The following is a 22,379-nucleotide window of genomic DNA, read 5'->3' on the forward strand; positions in this document are numbered from 1 at the left end:
GAGGCAGAGAATTCCACAGATTTACAACTCTGACTGAAAAAGTTTTTCCTCATCTCCGTTCTAAATGGCCCTCCCCTTATTCTTAAACTGTGGCCCCTGGTTCTGGACTCCCCCAACATTGGGAACATGTTTCCTGCCTCTAACGTGTCCAACCCCTTAATAATCTTATATGTTCTGTATCATCAGGGTTTTGTTTCTGTCTTTTGCAATGTGGCATTGGGCCGCAGAGTGTACGTGATACATGGTCTGCCAATCAGGCTCAGATTATGGGTAAAAGAACACGAAGTGCCAGAATAACTCAACGGGTCAGGCAGCATCTCTGGAGAACATGGAGAGGTGGCACTTCGAGTCAGAACCCTTCTTCAGACTGATTGTAGTAGGGGAGGGGGTGTGGAAATGAAAGTTAAGAAAGATTTTGAGTAGGTGAGGCCAGTTGTGGGTTTGTCTTTGATGATTCCTGAGGTGACAGATATGAGCAATTCTTTGCTTATGGAAGGGAGGACATCTCTATGGCAAGCAGTAATGATTAGAGGTTGCCTCACTCTCAAGCCTGATGAAAGTTTTGGAACCAGCTCTTTCATCAAATGTTATTGAATGTCTTGCCTGAAATAAACTTTATAAGTTCCACATATATTCATGGCATTAGGGCATTCGGATGGCATGGTGGTGCAACGGTATAGTTTCTGCCTTACAGCGCCAGAGACCTGGGTTCGATCCTGAGTACGGATGCTGTCTGTACGGAGTTTGTGCGCTCTCCCCGTGATTGCATGGGTTTTCCCCGTGTGCTCCGGTTTCCTCCCACATTCCAAAGACATACAGGTTTGTAGGTTCATTTGGCTTCAGTATAAATTGTAAATTGTCCCGAGTGTGTAGGATAGTGTTAGTGTGCAGGGATCGCTGGTCGGCCTGGACTCAGTGGACTGAAGGGCATATTTTCACACTGTATCTCTAAACTAAACTAAAAATCAGGGTGAGCTAATTAGGGTGAGCTCATCCAGCATGAGGTTATATGGAAATCTTGCTCCAAAAAGTCCACACCCTATTAATAACCAACATTAAATGTCAGAACACTACGTTATTTAATGTAACTTTAACACAATTTCTGGCTTTGCAGTGCCAATAAAAAGAGTTACACCAATGGATTTTCAAGCCAAGTTCACACCAGTTTCATCTCAGCATCTTTGATCGCCTGGCTGAGGTTGATTCTGATTTGTCTTTAAGAGACTGGGTGCCATTTGCTTAATGAGAGAAAGTTTTGCAATCAATCATAGTTGTATGATACAGAATACAGAATACAGAATACCTTTATTGTCATTCGAGACCGAACGAAATGGTAAGTCCCGCGGCCGAGCCGCACCGGCGATGGAAAGTCCCGCGGCCAAGCCGCGCCGTGCTGGAAAGTCCTACGGCCGAGCCGCACCGGCGATGGAAAGTCTCACAGCCGAGCCGCGCTGGAAAGTCCTACAGCCGTACCGGGCGATGGAAAATCCCACGGCCGAGCCGCACCGGGCGATGGAAGGCCCCGTGGCCGAGCCGCACCGGGCGCTGTTAAGTCCCGCGGCCGAGCCGCACCGGGCGATGGAAGGCCCCGCGGCCGAGCCTCGCCCCGAGGAAGAGACCTAAAAAAAGAAAGATTTCCCCACCCCACCCCACCCCACCCCACCCCACCACCCCCCACACCCCCCACACATACACAGCCAAAAACAAACCACCCCAACACCAACACACAAACAAAAAAGGAAAAAAACAAACAGACTGCCAGCGAGCCGCAGCCGTTACGGCGCCGCCACACATGACTTCAAAACTGGCCGTGATTACTAAACTCCCAATTCAGCTGGAACCATCTACAAACAGGAGCAAAATCCAGACTTTGAAGGTGGATTATTGAGATATATTTGAAAATAAAGTTACCAATCGGAGACGAAAATCACAAAACTGAAAGGAAAGAGTTGAGTTCTCATATAAAACCCAGTCCTTATATGTTTCTGGCAGTAAACAATAAGAAGGGGAGGAAGCATAATTGTGCATTGGCGTATACTATTTCATATTGGCGTATGATTCCTAGCTAGGTATTTTTTACGTGGAAGCCTATCAAAGCCAACTCTGAAAAACAACACCGTGGCACAAGCACAAAGAGGCATCTTTCACCACGACACCATGAGGCAATTTGGACACAGTCCACCTTGCTCCTACCAGACTGTTAGGACACTTGGAATCAGTGTTCAATCCTAATCAACCGCAGAAGTGAACTTGGATGCATGTGAATTCCTCTTGAATTAGATCACCAGAGAAATAAGACACAAATCTCCCCTGTCATTCGCAGCAGGGAGTACTGAAATGGGTCCATTTTTCTCTGCACCTAAAGTTAAAGACAATTCATTGTATAAGGTTAATACTGATTTATAATATCTTGCTGAGGAATTACTTGACAAAGAGATTAAAATATTCCCTAAACTTCACATTTTAATTTTTCTTCTCTTCTCTAGGTGAACAACACTCATAAGGTTATATTTATAATTTCACTGACTCCTCACTTTCTGGATCGTATGGACATGCAAACATAAATTTAGTATTAAAATAAATACTTACTACAGATAAGCCGCTAACCACCTAATTTTGTTACGTGAGTGCATTCTCTCAAATCAAAATATAATTTTTATCTGAGTTTGAGTTTTGTTTATTGTCATGTAAACTAAACTCAAGCTCAGATAATAATTGCTGACAACAGCGGGGAAGGAGCCGGTTCTGGATGAGGTGGTGAATGCTTTCAAAGTTTTGTATCTTCTGACCATTCAGAGAGGGGAGAAGAGGTAATGACCAAGGTGTAACTGGTTATTGATCATGTTGTTTGCTTTCTTGAGGTGATGTGAAGTGTAGATGGAGTCAATGGCAGGGAGACTGGTTTGCTTGATTAGCTGGGCTGCATCCACAACTCTGTAATTTCTTACAGACTGGGGCATAGCAGTTGCCAAACCAAATCGTGATGCATACCCATACAAACAGCACCCATTGTCAGGATTCAACCTGGGTCTCTGCCACTATAAGGCAACAAATCTACCGCTGCGTCACTGCACCGCCATTATTGCTGTATGAACTAAGGGTTTGTAGGTCAATTGGCTTCTGTAAATTGTCCCTAATCTGCAAGGAGTTGATGAGAAGGTGGGATAATATAGAACTGGTGTGAACGGGTGATCGATGGTCAGCATGGACTCAGTGGACCAATGGGCCTGTTTCCATGATGTATTTCTATTTCTATACCTCCTCGGTCATTACTTCGTCCTTGCGGTGAATGATCTTTAATGCCATGCAATGTATTTGGTCCAGACTTGCCATTGTTTCTAACCAACAAGGAAAAGAATCACCAAATAGCAACACCTTTGGAGTGTGCAGTATTTGGCAAAGTTTAAAAGAGATGTGCGGAGTGAGTTTTTAACAGAGGGTGGAGCATGCCTGAAACGTGCTGCCAGGGGTGATGGCAAATATGGTAATAGAATTAATGAGGCTTTTGGATAGGCACATGGATATGCAGTGAATGGAGGAATATGCAGTGCATTCAGAAAGTATTCAGACCCCTTAACTTTTTCCACATTTTGTTATGTTACAGCCTTATTTTAAAATTGATTAAATTAATTTTTTATCATCAATCTACACACAATACCCCAAAATAAAAAAGTGAAAGCAGGTGTTTAGAAATTTTTGCAAAGTAATTAAACAGAAATATCACATTTACATAAGTATTCAGACCCTTTACTCAGTACTTTGTTGAGGCACCTTTGGCAGCTATTACAGCCTCAAGTCTTCTTGGGTATGACGCTACAAGCTTGGCACACCTGTATTTGGGTAATTTCTCCCATTCTTCTCTGCAGATCCTCTCAAGTTCTGTCAGGTTGGATGGGGAGCGTCGATGCACAGCTATTTTCAGGTCCCTCCAGAGATGTTTGATCAGGTTCAAGTCCGGGCTCTGGCTGGGCCACTCAAGGACATTCACAGACTTGTCACTAAGCCACTCCTGCGTTGTCTTGGCTGTGTGCTTAGGGTCGTTGTCCTGTTGAAAGGTGAACCTCTGCCCCAGCTTAAAGTCGAGAACGCTCTGGAGCAGATTTTCATCAAGGATCTCTCTGTACTTTGCTCCGTTCATCTTTCCCTCAATCCTGACTAGTTTCCTAGTTCATGCCACTAAAAAACATCCCCACAGCCCAAGGCTGCCACCACCATGCTTCACCAGAGACACATATCTGGGGAAGGGTACATAACAATTTCTATGAAGATGTCCTGATGGTTCCAAAGTTCTTCCATTTAAGAATGACGGAGGCCACTGTGCTCTTGGACCTGCAATGCCACAGAAATTGTTTTATACCCTTCCCCAGATATGTGTCGCGACACAATCCTGTCTCGGAGGTCTACGGACAATTCCTTCATCTTCGTGGCTTGGTTTTTGCTTTGACATGCACTGTCAACTGTGGGACCTTATATAGACAGGTGTGTGCATTTCCAAATCATGTCCAATCATTTTAATTCACCACTGGTGGACTCCAATCAAGTTGTAGAAACATCTCAAGGACAATCCATGGAAACAGGATGAACCTAAGCTCAATTTTGAGTGTCATAGCAAAGGGTCTGAATACTTATGTAAATGTAATATTTCAGTCATTTCTTTTTAATTACTTTGCAACAATTTCTAAACACCTGTTTTCGCTTTTTTATTATGGGGTATTGTGTGTAGATTGATGATAAAAAAAATGAATATAATCCATTTAAAAATAAGGTTGTAACATAACAAAATGTGGAAAAAGTGAAGGGGTCTGAATACTTTCTGAATGCACTGTAGATCCTGTGCAGGCAGAGGAGATTAGGTTAACTTGGCATCAGCGTCAGCACAGACATTGCGGGCTGAAGGGCTGTTCCTGTGCTGCACTGTACTGTTCTATGTCCAAAGTTTTGAAGGGCATCAGTCACATATCTACAATCTCATCATTTATACCTGGAAAGAGGAGAATATTCTGGAGATACTGAAATCATAACTATCTTCGAGAAAAGATGCAAATCCAATTGTGGTCATTACAGAGGATTCTCCTGCGGTCTGTGACACGGAAATTCATCGCAAAGAATATCCTCAATCATCCTCTTTCAGAGGATGAAGAACTGTTCCTCAGGGGCTGCACAGTGGCGCAGCGGTAAAGTTGCTGCCTTACAGCGCCAGTGACCCGGGTTCAATCCTGACTATGGGTGCCGTCCATAAGGAGTTTGTGACCGCATGGGTTTTCTCCGGGTGCTCCAGTTTCCACCCACACTCCAAAGACATGCAGGTTTGTAGGTTAATCGCCCTCTGTAAATTGCCCCTAATGTGTAGGATAGAACTAGTGTACAGGTGATCTTTGGTCAGGGTGAACTTGGTGGGTCGAAGGGCCTGTTTCTACACTATATCTCCCTGTCTCAAATCAGTGATTGGCAGGCTGTACCAATTAACATTAAAAAGATACTTAGACTTTTAAGTCCACGGCTAACTTTCTGTGACATTTTGAATCTCCCAGTGTGTAAGGTCACTGTCAACATTCATTTGATAATTGCACCTCTGAAGGGCCGTGGGATGTTGTTTCCTCTTTGAGAGGCAGCATGTCTTTCTTTGCAAATCAAGATGCAAATCACTGAAAAGCCAACAGAAGTTCTGGATGTTCAAAGCTCGCACAGTAGCTCCTAATTCCTTGAATATGCTGTTTGATTTATATATATCGAGAATAGTATGAGTTATCTATACAGTCTGTCAAGAAGCTGCTGACCAAGGATCTTCCATTTGAAATATTAACTCTAATTCTCTTTCGCCGGTCGAGTTGAATTTTGTCACCATCTTCTGTTTTTGATTCACACATTACAACATAGAACAGTACACTACAAGAACAGGCCCTTCGAGCACGATGTCTGTGGTGAACATGATGCCAAGACCATCTCTTATCTTCCTGCACATAATCCTTTTCCCTCCACTCCCTGCATATCCATATGCCAATCCAAAAGCCTCTTAAATGCCACTAACTCAGCCATCACCCTAGCAGTGTGCTCCAGGCACTCATCCAGACACGGAATATCCAGAAAGACTGGATAGACTGGGCTTGTACTCGCTGGAATTTAGAAGACTGAGGGGGGATCTTATTGAAACATGTAAAATTCTTAAGGGGTTGGAGAGGCTAGATGCGGGAAGATTGTTCCCGATGTTGGGGAAGTCCAGAACCAGGGGTCACAGCTTAAGGATAAGGGGGAAGTCTTTTAGGACCGAGATGAGAAAACATTTCTTCACACAGAGAGTGGTGAGTCTGTGGAATTCTCTGCTACAGAAGGTAGTTGAGGCCAGTTCATTGGCTATATTTAAGAGGGAGTTAGATGTGGCCCTTGTGGCTAAAGGGATCAGGGGGTATGGAGAGAAGGCAGGTACAGGTTACTGAGCTGGATGATCAGCCATGATCATATTGAATGGCGGTGCAGGCTCGAAGGGCCGAATGGCCTACTCCTGCACGTATTTTCTATATTTCTATGTTTCTATGTCTACACATCACCTTTAAATGTTTCCTCACTCACCTTAAAACTATGCCCTCTAGCATTTAATTTCAACTTTTCCCCCTCTCCACCTAATGCTAGGCTCTAGAGTGTTTGACATTTCCACCCTGGGAGAAAGGTTCAGACTGTCTACCTATCTATGCCGCTCATAATTTTATATACTTCTATCATGTCTCCCCGCAACCTCCGGCATTCCAGAGAAAACAATCCAAGTCAGTCCAATTTCTCCCTGTACCCAATACCCCCTAATCCAAGCATCACTAGGGTAAACCTCCTCTACACCCTTTCCAAAGCCTCCACAAACTACCTATAATGGGGCGACCAGAAATTGTTATGTCCTCAGCAAGTACTGACCATTTTTTTAGTTTTAGTTTTATAAATACAGCATGGAAACAGGCCCTTTGGCCCACCAGGTCCATGTCGACCAGCGATCCCCGCATATTAACACAACCCTACACACGCTAGGGACAATTTACAATTTTACCGAAGCCAATTAATCTACAAACCCGTACTTCTTTGGAGAGTGGGAGGAAACCCGAGCACCCAGAGAAAACCCACGTGGTCACAGGGAGAGGGTACAAACTCCGTTACAGACAACACCATGGTCAGGAGCAAACCCGAGTCTCTGGCGATGTAAGGCAGCAATTCTACCGCTGCGCCACTGTGCTGGCCATTACTTTCACCATTAAGCCCAGGAACAATCCCGTGATGTAGATGAGAGAAAAACATTCTCCACGATTAATGTGCAACGTGTTTTACTTCTGGACGGAACTTATGTATGGAGAAAAGACGTGCGATTGTCGTTGGGGCAGTAATCAGCTTTGGACCAAACAGAATGAAAAAGCAAGCCCCTCAGGCCAAACGAATTAACTTGATTTTCCCATTTCTCCAAGTTAATGTTTGGTACTCTGGCCACAGCTAGAGTGCCTTCATTATGCCAATGTAACAATATTAATGCTTGATATATTAAAGAGGTTTCATGTAAAACCCTACTGCTGATTTATAAATGCATTTTCCAGTCCTCACAACATTCTCTGATGGAATAACTCCTTTTATTAAAATTCAGATCTAGTTATTCATGGTTCTGAACATTAAATTTAATAACATTACATTAATACTGGGTAGCACAGTGGCACACAGGGCGACACAGTGGTGCACCCGATAGAGCTGCTGTCTCACAAAGCCAGAGTTCGGTCTTGACCCCAGGTGCTGTCTGTGTGGAGTTTGCACATTTCTGCCTGTTGGTTTCCTATGGGTGCTCTGGTTTCCTCCACATCCCAATTGATGTGCGGGCTTGTAGGTTAATTGGGCCTCTGTAAATTGCCGCAAGTGTGTAGGAAGTGGATGCAAAAGTAAGATCATATAAACTCACTGGTCCGAAGGTGATCCCCAGGGCCAATTTCCCAGTTATATCTGAGAGAGAGAGAGATAGAGAGATAGAGAGATAGAGAGAGAGAGAGAGAGAGAGAGAGAGAGAGAGAGAGAGAGAGAGAGAGAGAGAGAGAGAGAGAGAGAGAGAGAGAGAGAGAGAGGCCTTCCGTGAACGCTGGTCACCACGGGGGGTTGAGAGCATTGTAAATAATGAAGGCAATGTTGTATTATAATGATTAACTGATGTTTTGTAACCTCTGAGTGTGGTTTTGATGTGATGTATCATGTGATTGTGCTGAATAAAGTCTTTGAAAGAAAAAAAAAAAAAAAAAAAAAAAAGAGAGAGAGAGAGAGAGAGAGAGAGAGAGAGAGAGAGAGAGAGAGAGAGAGAGAGAGGAGAGAGAGAGAGGAGAGAGAGAGAGAGAGAGAGAGAGAGAGAGAGAGAGAGAGAGAGAGAGAGAGAGAGAGAGAGAGAGAGAGAGAGAGAGAGAGAGAGAGAGAGAGAGAGAGAGAGAGAGAGAGGTCGTGTTTTTCTCTGGTCCGGCGTCTGAGAAGTTTTGAAGCAACCTTTCAAGGTTTCTTGTCGAAGGAGGAGGAACAGTTGCAGTGAGATTTCATAGTTCGACCGAACGTCGGACTGTGGAAACTTTCCTTTGTTTAAGGATTTCTCCATTTCGTGTGGAATTCCTGAGTTCCTCTGCACCACGGTGGGAGCAGCCGTGGCTGGCGGATTGCCAAGAGTGCCTGGAGATCGTGGGTAGGAATGATTTTGGTGTCTTTGACATTTATAGCACCGACTCTCTGCCCCAATACCGTTTTGCACAGTGCTGTTGCCTGGGCTTAACGTGAAGAGGGTATCTTTTGCTTCTGTCAGGGCTTTGAAGAGCCTTCCAAAAGCTGCTCTGGACTGTGGAGGTGAGCTTGGGGACTTTCCTTTCTCTGGCTGGAGGAAACTGCTTCTGCTGCTTATTCAGACTGTGACTGTCTCTGAGGATCGCTTTTGAGCTGAGGTGCTGCTGTCCCTGGAGCTGAGGTGTGCCACTGTCATGAAGGCGGGGGCTCGGCCTAAGGTTCAGAGCTACGCAGTGGCGGCTTCGACGGCGGCCTCGAGGCCACTCGTGGATGAGCCTCATGTTGACTTGGACTGGGATATTTACGGGATCTCGGTTCAAACCGGGTTCACGTGGAGCAGGGCTGCAATTGCAAAGGGCTTGCATGATCTGTTCAAGAGGGATGTCATTGCCTCTTCCGAGAGTGCAGGAGGGAAGGTTCAGTTGATACTGAAGTCCCGGAAGGATGTGGCCCAAGTGTTGGAGAAGGGGCTCACGGTGGAGGGGGTCCATCTACAGGTGGAACCGTGGGTGTCCAATGTAAAATCGGTTCTCCTACGGAATTGTCCCACGTTTCTCCGGGATGCAAAAATCCTTCCACACTTGATGAAGATTGGAGAGGTGCGGTCTAAGCTTACTAGGCTCATGCACCCCGGGAATGACCCGTATGAGAAAGGGGTGCTGAGCTTCAAGAGGCGCGTGTTTATGAAGGTGGAAGTGGGGTTGGGTGCCGAGGGGAGTTTCGCTGTGGAGCATAAGGGTCTCTCCAATCGCGTGTATTGGAGCTGGGGAGAGGCACAGTGTCATGCGTGCAAGGAGTTTGGACATCTCCGTAGAGAGTGTCCCAGGAGCCGGGCCACTGCGAGAAATTCTAACGCAGGGGCCCAGGAATGCAGTGCTGGCCCATCCGGGGCGGCCCTCCAAGCCTCGGTGGCCCGGGGTGGAACTGCTGACTCGGCTGGGGCTGCTGGCTCCGTCTCGGTAACCCGGGACGGCACTGCCAACCCATCAGAGGCTGCAAGTACTACCTTGGTGACCCGGAGCAGTGAGGCCCCCCCCCCCCCATGCCCTGAACCTGTGGAGGTGGTAGATGGCAAGGCGCAGGCGAAGGGTGAAGGGGGGGAGGGAGGTTGGGTGACGCAGAAGGGGAAGATTAAGAATAAGGATAAGAAGAAGAATAAGCCCCTCCAAGGGAATCAATCAACAGCAGATGGGCTCCTGCCCAGTGGGCCCAGTGAAGTCCAGGGCGCACCTGGTTTGGCTCAGCAAGGAGCTGAGGTGAACCGGAAGGGGGCAGGTGGGAGCAAACATGGGAGTAGAAAGGGGGCAGCGGGTGGTGCGGAGGCGGAGGACCCTTCCTCTATGGAGGTCACCGCACCTCCCATAGCCACCGGGACAAAAAGAAGGCTGTCGGAAAGCGAGGAAGAGCATGAGCGTGGGCCCAAATTAAGGGGGACGGATATTTCGAGACCTTCCACCCCTGTCGAGAGCGGTGACCATGGACTGGTGACTTGTGGGCCGGAGGATGAGCCTCTGGTTCAGTGACCTTCTGCAGGTGTTACCAGATCAGTTACTGGGATCGCCTCCCCTGAAACCGCGTCCTCTGGGTTGGTGGCGGCCCCCTCGTCTCTGGGGCCTTCCGAGGAAGTCATCTCATCGGGTAGCGGGGTTGATGCCCCTGGGAGTGTGTCCGCTGGGTCGGAGGAGGTCCCCTCATTTCAGGGGCCTTCTGAGGGTGATGGCACGCCGGTTGATGGGCTTGACTCCCCTGGAAATGTGCCCCCTGGGATGGGGGATGAGCAGAGTCAGCCTGAGGGGGGAGGAGCGGGAGATCAAACGTTCCAGTCTGAGCTCTGTATTAGAACCAGTGGAAGTGATGAGGGGAGTGATGCCTCATCGGTTGAGGTAGTAGGGGAGACTCCAAGAACACCTGGGACCCCGGGGGTGCCTGCTGTTTTTTCTTCCCCAGACCCAGATGTGGGGTGTGATGGGAGAGTGCAGGAGCCTAGCCTTTTACCGGACAGCTTGTTGCTGTCAGAGGCATCGGGACCCTCCCTCGGCATTGATCCTGGGGGTGGTGTCATGCCGGAGGAGGGGGAGAGCGATGGGCTCGGCCTGTGCAGTGGGGTGAGTGAGCTTTCAGCAAGCTGTAGTCCCACAGACTCTGACACTGGCCTTGAGCGATGTGCAGAGGAGGCTGCTGCTCCAGGTGTGAGTGGGTTGGCGGAGCGCCCAGACTTCAGGGCTGTGTTTAACGCAACCCTTATCCGTGAGATTCAGGACTTTCTCAAAACATCTAAAAGTCACAAGACTAAAGTTGAAGCAGCGCGGAGGCGGTGGGGAGAGCTGCCAGGATTTATTGAGGATCTTGAAAGCATCCTTGGCAGCAAGGATAGTGATATTCCTGCGTTTGTGAGGCATCAGCTTGGGGATTTCTCAAGGTTCCTCAAGGAGGATGGTTCTGTGACCAAGAGCAATGTGAGGAAATAATTCCAACGTGTTTGCAAATTCACAGTAGTTACATTAAATTTAAATGGCAGTAGAGCGAGCTTTCGCAGATTTCAGCATTTACAAGTCCTGAGAGAGGGGAAATACGCGGTGTGTTTTCTGCAAGAGACGCACACTGTTGTCGGTGACGAACCCACCTGGCGACTGGAGTGGGAAGGGGGGGTTTACATGAGCCACCTCAGCACAAACTCGAGCGGGGTGGCTTTTCTGTTGGCCCCGACTTTTCAGCCAGAGATCCTGAAGGTGCAGGAAGTGGTGCCAGGTCGTTTGCTCTATCTGGCTGTGAGTCTGGATGGCATGCCGTTGCATTTTATTAACGTGTATGCCCCCAGCAGTGGCACGATGCAGGCCTGCCTACTTCAGGAGGTGACTGCTCTGTTGAGCACTATTGAAAGAGGAGAGTGTGTCTTTCTGGGGGGAGATTTCAACTGCACACTTGAGGTGCGAGATCGTTCTGGTACTCAGTGTGCCCCTGCTGTAGCAAAGAAACTGAGAGGCTTGCTTGATTCCTTTGAGCTAGTGGATGCATGGCGGAACCTCCACCCTGACTCAAACGCATTCTCGCGGAGGTCTGAGGGGGGCGGTTCCCGCATTGATCGAATGTATATCTCCGGTGCGTTTGTCTCCCGTGTCTCAGCGGCCTCAATGCGGCTGGTGCCGTGCTCGGACCACTGTCTGGTGCGCGTGGACCTCAATCCGGGGCGCACGCGGGCTGGGTCTGCTTACTGGCATTTCAATAACAAGCTGCTGGAGGATCGGTGTTTCCGGGAGTCATTCAGACGGAGTTGGGTGAAGTGGAGAGAGAGGCAGGGGAGCTTTTCTTCACTTAGGCAGTGGTGGGATGTGGGGAAAGCTCACATCCGCCTCTTTTGTAAGGAATATACGTGGGGGTCGACCGGAAGGCGGGACTCAGCGGTTGAGAGGCTCGAGAGGGAGCTATCGGGGGCGGAGTCTCGCCTGGGTCGGATTGGTGAGGACTCCTGTGAATGGGGAGAGTTTCAGGGGAAGAAGGAAGCCTTGAGGAACCTGCTGCTTGAGCGCTCCCGAGGAGCTTACGTGAGGTCGCGGGTCCAAATGCTGCACGATTTGGACCGAGCGTCACCTTTCTTTTTCTCTCTGGAGAAGGGGCGGGGAGCCCGCAAACAGCTCGTAGAGCTGCTCGCGGATGATGGCTCCTCTGTGACAGATCCAGAGAGGATCAGTGCTTTAGTCCGGTCCTTTTATGGGACCCTGTTCTCCGCAGATGGTTGCAGCGGGGAGGCTCAGCGGGTCCTGTGGGAGGGCCTACCGACTGTAGATAGGGAAGTGTCCGATCTTCTGGATGACTCCTTATCACTGGAGGAGTTGACACGTGCCCTGCACCAGCTCAGGAGGGGCAGGTCCCCTGGGCTGGATGGGTTGACGGTAGAATTTGTTAGAGCCTTCTGGGATGTCCTGGGGGGTGATTACATGAAGGTTCTGGGGGAGAGCCTGGCGACCGGGGAGATGCCCCTCTCGTGGCGCAGAGCAGTCGTTGTCCTGCTGCCCAAGAAGGGTGAACTCCGCCTGTTGAAGAACTGGCGCCCGGTCTCTCTCCTCTGTACAGAGTACAAAATCTTTGCACGGGCGATGGCAAATCGCCTGGGCTCTGTGCTGTCTCAACTGATTCACCCTGACCAGTCCTATACAGTCCCTGGTCGGTCCATTCAGGATAACATCCACCTGGTTAGGGACCTGATTTATCTATCTCAGGGCACTGGTCAGTCAGTAGCCTTCCTGTCTCTTGATCAGGAGAAGGCTTTTGACAGGGTAGACCACGACTACCTACTCGGGACGCTGCAAGCGTTCGGATTTGGACCGCATTTTGTAGCCAGGGTCCGGCTCTTGTACGCTGCAGCGGAGTGTCTTGTGAAGGTTAATGGGGTGTTGTTGGCTCCCATTCATTTTGGGAGGGGGGTTCGTCAGGGGTGCCCCATGTCCGGTCAGTTGTACTCGGTCTGTGTAGAGCCATTCCTGTGTCTTCTTCGGAGGAAGCTGACAGGCCTGGCTCTACCAGGTCCGGGGGTGGAAGTGGTTCTTTCAGCCTATGCCGATGATGTGCTCCTTACGTTTACTGACCCTGGTGACCTGCGGAGGATGCGTGACTGCCAGAGGACTTTCTCGGCTGCATCATCCGCCAGGATTAATTGGAGTAAATGCTCTGGACTATTAGTGGGTCAGTGGCAGGTAGACTCCCTGCCGGAGGAGATGGCGATGTATGCGTGGAGCACCACGCACCTCCTCTATCTGGGGGTGTACCTGAGTCCCACTGAGGATGCCTGGCCGGCGAACTGGCAGGAGCTGGAGATGAAAATCGTCGCCCGGCTGGGACGCTGGTCAGGCCTGCTTGGAGTCCTTTCCTTTCAGGGGAGGGTGCTGGTCATAAACCAGCTGGTGGCCTCCATGTTGTGGTACCGGCTGGCTACTCTTGTCCCGCCCTCCATCTTTGCAACTACTTTACAGAAGAAGCTGGTGGACTTCTTCTGGGGAAATAGGAAGCATTGGGTTACCGCAGCGTGCGTACCCAGGTGGCGGCTCTCCGTCTCAGGACTCTGCGGAGGTATATGTACACGGAGAACCCCCCCCAGGTGGCACGCTCTGGCCACGTATTTTTTTCGTCGGGGTTGTTGCCTACGGGGGGTTTCGCGGCTGCCGGTGGCGGGCATCAGTCGACCCGCCTTACGGGGTCTGCCTAGTTTCTATCGGGACGTGCTTAGAGTGAGGAATTTGGTTGTTTTCAGCCGACGTGTTGCTCCACAAAGGGAGGGGGACGTCGTGGCTGCGGGAGCAGCTGGTCCTCACCCTGTCATGGCGGGTGTCGAGGAGAGGCGTGTGCCTAGAGTAGTTCTGACTGAGCTTACCCCCGCTCCGTCAGATTTGCTCATCGGGCCTAGGCTCCGGGATCTCTCCCGGGCGCCGGCTCCGCACAACTTGAGCCGCCTTTCCGAGATGCCCAGCGTGCTGTTTCGTGATGCGAAGAGACGCACACTGTACAGAATGCTCCTGCACATTCTACACCTCCTTGTTTTCGTACACCGCCCTGATACATCTTGGCGGTCTGTGTTACCACCTGAAGACGGGGACGGTCCTCAGTGGGGGGCTCTCTATAAGGGAGTTGTTCCCCTTTACATCGGGGACCTGGGGTGGAGAGTGCTGCACAGAGCGGTGGTGTGTAATAAACTGTTGAGCCGGTTCACGGGCTCGCCGACCGCCTGTATTTTCTGCGGTGACGAAGAGACCGTGTTCCATGTCTATATGGAATGTGAGAGGTTACTGCCCCTGTACCAATATCTGAAGGGGTTGTTCCTCAAGTTCTGGTTACACTTTAGTCCTACGATTCTAGTGTTTGGACACAAGGCAGGGGGTGGGGAGGGTCTTTCGGGGGGGTGGGACCTCCCTGTCGGTTTGCTCTTGGGCCTGGCCAAGTTGGCCATTCGCGGGTCCAGGCAGCGGGCGGTCGATGGTCTTGCCAGAGTCGGCTGCCTTCCCCTTTTCCGGGCCTACGTCCGTGCGCGCGTGACCCTAGAGAGGGAACACGCGGAGACCACGGGGACTATGGAGGCCTTCCGTGGGCGCTGGTCACCGCGGGGGGTTGAGAGCATTGTAAATAATGAAGGCAACATTGTATTATAATGATTATTTGATGACTTGTAACCCCTGAATGTGGTTTTGATGTGATGTATCATGTGAATGTGCTGAATAAAGTCTTTGAAAATGAAAAAAAAAAAAAGAAGAAAAAAAAAGAAAAAAAAGAGAGAGAGAGAGAGAGAGAGAAATAAATAAATAAATAAATAAATAAATAAATGAGCCTATATAACACCTGATAAATGGAGAGGTGGAGAGAAAAGGTAATAAATTAAGGAAGGGAACTAAGAAAGTGAGACAGGAGATTAAGTGAAGTGAGAAATTGATAAAGATTGAGTGACAGATTAAAACAGATCGAAACAAATTGCAAAAAAAAAGAATAAAACCATTTGCGGAATGAAATTGCATTTTCTGAAACTAAAGAGCAGTTGAGTGACATCTTTGTGGTTTTGACTTGTTTAATATGTGTGGGTATTATTCACTGAAAGATGTTTTTTTAATCACTGTCTACAGCGGTGAACTATGTAGAAAATAAACAACTCTAGTTAATTATATCTGGTAATTGTATTCAATCAGAAATTCCTCTTGAAATAACCTAGATAAAATATTAGGTTATCTAGTTTGAAAATATGGTCCATTCAGAAATCTTTGCGTGTTAACATGACATGATTTGAAGGGAAGTTTGGCTAATGACCTTGGTTCCTTGCTGCAGATGGTGAAATTGGCCGAGTGTTTTATCTCCCACACACTTGATATGTGGAGATACTTGTAAGTGCAGAAAGATAACTTTCAATTCAATGCCTTTTGGCAGGTTTTTTCGCAAATGTCTAATGCTATCCACGGGATTCTGTTAAGAGAGGCTGCAAATTATATTGCTGCCTGACCCACTGAGTGACTCCAGCATTTGTGTCTATCTTTGGTATAAACCAGCATCTGCAGTGCCTTTTTTATTACTCCCTGTGATCACAGGCGTTTTCTCCGGGTGCTCCAGTTTCCTCCCACATCCTGAAGACGTGCGTGTTTGTAGGTTGATTGGCCTCTGTAAATTGCCCCTAGTATGTAGGGAGGTGGATGCGAGAGTGGGATACCAAAGACTAGTTTAAATGGTTGATCGATGGTTGGTGTGGACTCGATAGGCCGGAGAGCCTGTTTCCAGAGTAGAAACAAAGAACTGCAAATGCTGGTTTATATCAAAGGAAGGTACAAAGTGCTGGAGTAACCCAGCGGGTCAGGCAGCATCTCTGGAGAAAAGGGATGGGTTTTCCCCAAAACATCACCCCTCCTTTTTCTCTGGAGTTGCTGCCTGACCCACTGAGTTACTCCAGCACTCTGTGTCTATCCTCAGCCAGTTTCCATTATCTCTAAATATTGTGTAGTTTGGTGTTTGAATTTGGACTGTGGTTGACAGAGGAGCCACCTCTGCTCAGAGCTGCTCATGGTCTACTTGCAGAGCCCTCGACAGCTTCCTTTATGGTAAAGTAACACTCTTCCAGCAACCATACCTCTGATGCAGGGGGCACCACTTCCCAGGGGCAAAAGAACAAGTAAACACGCACATGGAAGACCAATGTTAAGGGCAGATAGACACAAAGTGCTGGAGTAACTCAGAACAAGGATGGGTGATGTTCCAGGTCAGGACCCTTCTTCAGTAAAGATGAAGACTTTCGATACCTTGCAATGAGTGATCACCTTTTGACTCGCCAAAACCTTTTCACCATCTGCAATAGGAAACAAGTGTTCAAACGCTCTTCACTTGTTAGGACACTATAACACCAATGTTACTCAAAAGGTTCAACAGGACCTGGGACAAAGCAGTGTGTGGCCAAAAAACACAAAATGCTGGGTTAACTCAGTGGGCCAGGCAACATCCTTGGAGGAAATGGATAGGCGACGTTTCAGATTGGGACCTTTCTTCAGACTGATTGTAGTGGGGGAAGGAAAACTGAAAAGATGTAGCAGTGGGACAAAGTCTGGCACTGATAGTTGGATACCCCCTGCCACCACCTCCAACTACAATCAGTCTGAAATAGGTTCCAACCCGAAATGTTGCCAACCCATTCTTTACACAGATGCTGCCTGTCCCTCCAGCACTTTGTTTTACTCAAGATTCCAGCATCTGCAGTTCCTTGTGTCTCCATTTGATTGGAAGTACATCTACATTAATTTCTGCCACAGCTGGATGGCACAGTAGTGCAGCAGAAGAGTTACTGCCTTGCAGCGCCAGACACTCGGGTTCGATCCTGGCCGGGGGTGCCGTCTGTATGGAGTTCATACGTTCTCCCTGTGACCACCTGGGTTTTCTCCAGTGCTCTGATTTCCTTCCACATTCCTGAGATGTGCAGGTTTGTAGGCTAATTGGCTCTGTAAAATGTCCCCCAGTGTGTAGGATAAAACACTAGTTTTATTACTCCCTGTGATCACAGGCGTATTCTCCGGGTGCTCCAGTTTCCTCCCACATAAAACGCTAGTTCTATCCTATCTTGAGTGATCGGTAGTATCACTTGTCAGTGTGGACTCGATGGGCTGAAGGGCCTGTTTCCACACTGTATCTCTAAACTAAACACTGGTGCCCTGTGGCTGCAGTCTGCACTAGCTACAAAATGCACTGCAGTTACTGACCTGGTCTATTGTGAAAGCACCTTAACAACTCACGGACTCTGCTGCCAAGATACCCCAGGGCAGCAAGCATGTAAGTAGTTTAGTCTAGTTTAGTATAGAGATACAGCGCGGAAACAGGCCCTTCGGTCCACCGGATCCGTGCCGACCAGCGATCCCCCAACATTAACACAATCCTACACCCACTAGGGACAATTTTCACCAAGCTAATTAACCTATATACCTGTACATCTTTGGAGTGTGGGAGGGCACTGAAGATCTCGGAGAAAACCCCCGCAGGTCACGGGGAGAATGTACAAACTCCGCACAAGGATCGAACCCGGGTCTCCGGCGCTGCAAGCGCTGTAAGGCAGCAACTCTACCGCTGCACCACCGTGACCTCCCTAAAGTAATGCCACATGTTTCCATTCAAGCCATTCTAAATCCTTGAACTCACTCCCCAGAATGGGAGTAAAGGTCCACCGCCAATTTTCCAGCAACTGGTAGTCCGACGGTCCCTCCCCCCCCCCCATTATTCCGGAGATAATCCCTGCCTGGATGTCGGTGTCTTCACTAGATGAGCTACAGTCTGTAAAGAAGGTAAATCATCACCATTTTCTCAAAGGCAATTAGGAATGGAAATAAATTTCAACCTTGCCTGCAATGCCCAAAATCCTGTAAATTAGTCATTTCTGCACAGTTGCACAGCGGTAGAGTTGTGGCCTTACAGCACCAGAGACCCGGGTTCGATCCTGACAATGGATACTGTCTGTATGGAGTTTGACTTGCGAGGGTTTTCCCTGGGAGTTTCGGTTTCATAGAAACGTAGAAACATAGAAAATAGGTGCAGGAGGAGGCCATTTGGCCCTTCGAGCCAGCACCGCCATTCATTGTGATCATGGCTGATCATCTACAATCAGTAACCTGTGCCTGCCTTCTCCCCATATCCCTTGATTCAACTAGCCCCAAGAGCTCTATCTAACTCTCTTTTAAATTCATCCAGTGATTTGGCCTCCACTGCCCTCTGTGGCAGAGAATTCCACAAATTCACAACTTTGGGTGAAAAAGTTTCTTCTCACCTCAGTTTTAAATGACCTCCCCTTTATTCTCAGACTGTGTCCCCTGGTTCGGGACTCCCCCAACATTGGGAACATTTTTCCTGCATCTAGCTTGTCAAGTCCTTTTATAATTTTATACGTCTCTATAAGATCCCCTCTCATCCTTCTAAACTCCAGTGAATACAAGCCTAGTCTTTCCAATATTTCCTCATATGACAGTCCCTCCATCCCAGGGATTAACCTCATGAACCTACGCTGCACTGCCTTAATAGCAAGGACGTCCTTCCTCAAATTAGGAGACCAAAACTGCGCACAATACTCCAGATTTGGTCTCACCAGGGCCCAATACTCCAGATGTGGTCTCACCAGAAGGATCTCTTTGCTCCTATACCCAAATCCTCTCGTTATGAAGGCCAAAATGCCATTAACTTTCTTCACTGCCTGCTGTACCTGCACGCTTGCTTTCAGTGACTGGTGTACAAGGACACGAAGGTCTCGTTGCACTTCCCCTTTACCTAATCTGACACCATTGAGATAATAATCTGCTTCCTTATTTTTGCCACCAAAGTGGATAACCTCACATTGATCTACATTATACTGCATCTGCCATGCATCTGCCCACTCACTCAACCTGTCCAGGTCACCCTGCAACCTCCTAACATCCTCTTCACAGTTCACACTGCCACCCAGCTTTGTGTCATCTGCAAACTTGCTAGTGTTACTTCTAATTCCATCATCCAAATCATTAATATATATTGTAAATAGTTGAGGCCCCAACACCGAGCCTTGCGGCACTCCACTCTCCACTGCCTGCCATTGTGAAAATGACTTGTTTATTCCTACTCTTTGCTTCCTGTCTGCCAACCAATTATCTATCCATGTCAATACCCTATCCCCAATACCATGTGCTCTAATTTTGCTCACCAACCTCCTGTGTGGGACCTTATCAAAGGCTTTCTGAAAGTCTAGATACACTACATCCACTGGCTCTCCTTCATCCATTTTACTTGTCACATCCTCAAAAGATTTCAGAAGATTGGACCAATCCTTTTACCGCTATGCAAATGCGCCGTTATTACCTCTTTAATAAATGACTCCAGCATCTTCCCCACCACTGATGTCACGCTAACTGGTCTATAATTCCCTGTTTTACACCCTATATCTAGGCTACTGTTTGGGGACCTGTAGATAACTCCCATTAGTGTCTTCTTACCGTTACAATTCCTCAACTCTATCCACAGTGACTCTACATCGTCAGTCCCTATGTCACCCCTCGCAAGGGACTGAATTCCATCCCTCACCAACAGAGCTACCCCACCACCTCTGCCCACCTTCCTGTCCTTTCTATAGGACGTATAACCCTGAATATTCAGTTCCCAGTCCCGATCCTCCTACAGCCACGTCTCTGTAATCCCCACAATGTCATACCTACCAATCTCTAACTGAGCCTCAAGCTCATCCACTTTACTTCTTGTACTTCGCGCATTCATATATAATACTTTTAATCCATTACTCATCGCACCTTTCACATCAATTCCTATTACACTTAGCCAATCTCTCATATTGCTTCATGAGTTTTCTGTCCTGTTAATTCTGGGGTGTTTCTTAATTATTCCTATACTCTCTTTCCCTTTAACTCCATCCTTGTCCATCCCATTTGAAACACTCCCCCCACTATTTAGTTTAAAACCACCTGTGTAGCAGTGGCAAACCTGCCTACCAGAATGCTGGTCCCCCACCTGTTGAGATGCAACCCGTCCCTTTTGCACAATCCACCCTTACCCCAAAACAGATCCCAGTGGTCTAAGAATCTAAATCCCTGCCCCCCTGCACCAGCTCCTCAGCCACACATTCAGGACCCGTATCTCCCTGTTCCTGCCCTCACCAGCATGAGGAGCTGGAAGCAAACTGAAGATAACCACCCTGGCGGTCCTGCTTTTCAGCCTACTTCCGAGCTCTCTAAAGTCACGCTGCAGAATATCATTCCTCTTCTTCCCGACGTCCTTTGTGCCGACATGCACTACCACGTCCGGCTGCTCACCTTCACTCTTGAGGATGCTCTGCACTCAGTGCGTGACGTCCTGGATCCTGGCAGCAGGGAGGCAACACACCATCCTTGAATCCCGCTTGTTGCCGCAGAAACCCCTGTCCATACCTCTCATGATGGAGTCCCCTACTACCACGGCTCTGCCTGACGTCGACCTCTTCGGTTTGGTTCAGCGGCACGTTTTGCCTCACGTTTCTCCCACACTCCAAAGACGTACAGGTTTGTAGGTTAATTGGCTGGTAAAATTGTAAACTGTCCCTAGTGTGACACTAGGATAGTGTTAATGTGCGAGATCGCTGATCGGCGCGGACTCGGTGGGGCATGGGGCCTGTTTCTGCACTGTATCTCTAAACTAAACCAAGACTTGAAATATGCTGCCTTTGATAACAGCATTGCATTATTCTTGGAGCAATAAGGTTTTCAACTTGTCACACGCAGACAGATGGGAAAGGTGACAAGTAAGTTGCTTTCCCAACATTTACAAAAACACATCAATGGAGCTGCTCACGTGAAGGTGGGTATAACAGGTTATTGATTTAGTGCTGGCAATTAGCAATGAAGTTCTCCATTTGCTGCGTGGTCACTTTCAGAGCCAGAGCTCTCTGCACATCAGTGATTAGTATCTGATTCAGGCTGAAGCTGAAGTAATGTAAGTTTAAATGAATTAGTATATTTATTGCTTGAATGCTCTTTTATCTACAGATCATCTGCCATACTGATATTATAGCTGATGCTCACCATTGAAGATGTTGTTCTTATTAGTTTTTGTATTGAATCCCAGTGATAACGTTAACATGAGTGGAGTAAATGGACTATCCTTTATCATGCAATTTTCTTTTTGTTTTTGTGTTGCAGTTGTTGCAGTTGGATTCCTTCACCAACACAGTTACCCATCTATTATCTACGTTGCTCTTAGGGGACAACTGGCTGACTCCATGTTCACAACCCTGGGACGAGTGCTTCCAGATTTAATAGGACAACGGCTTCAGGTGAGGGGGGACAGATTTAATAGGAAGCTGAGGGTCCATTTTTTCATTCAAAGGGTGGTGACTATATTGAATCAGTTTCCCAAGATGGTAGTTGAGACAGATACCAAAACACCACTTCAAAGGCACTTGGACAGGTGCATGTATTGGAAAGATTTAGAGGGATTTGCTCCAAAAGCAAGCAAATGTGACTAGATTAGGCAGCAGAGTGGCACAGAGGTAGAGTTGCTGCTTAATAGCACCAAAGACCCATGTTCGATCCTGAGTGCAGGTGCTGTCTGTATGGAGTTTGTACGTTCTCCCTGTGGAGGCGTGGGTTTTCTCCGGGTGCTCCAGTTTCCTCCCACATTCCAAAGACTTGCAGGTTTGCAGGTTTCTGTAAATTGTCTCTAGTGTGGAGAACTAGTGAATGGGCGATTGTAGTCGACGCGGACTCGGTGGGCCGTAAGGCCTGTTTCCACGCTGTATCTATGGGCGGTGGTCTTGGAGGGGAGGATGCTCCTCAAACTGCGGAGCATCTTGGACAATGCAGCTCACCCCCTCCATGATACACTGGTTAACCTGAGGAGTACCTTCAGCAACAGACCGGTTCCACCAAGATGCAGTACAGAATGCCACAGGAGATCCTTCTTCCCTGTGGCTATCAAACTTTGCAATTCCTCCCCCTTCTGTCATGGGGTAGATTGAAACCGATGCCCCCCACCCCCCTCCCCAATCTTTGCACATCCCCAATCCTTTCCACTCATCACTTTAATTTCATGTATTTTGTTTTTTATGACTGTTGGCAGATCAATTTCACTCCTGGGATAAATAAAGTTCTATTGAATCATATCGT

This window comes from Rhinoraja longicauda, chromosome 7 (assembly GCF_053455715.1).
Source record: "Rhinoraja longicauda isolate Sanriku21f chromosome 7, sRhiLon1.1, whole genome shotgun sequence".
NCBI classification, from domain to species: Eukaryota; Metazoa; Chordata; class Chondrichthyes; order Rajiformes; family Arhynchobatidae; genus Rhinoraja; species Rhinoraja longicauda.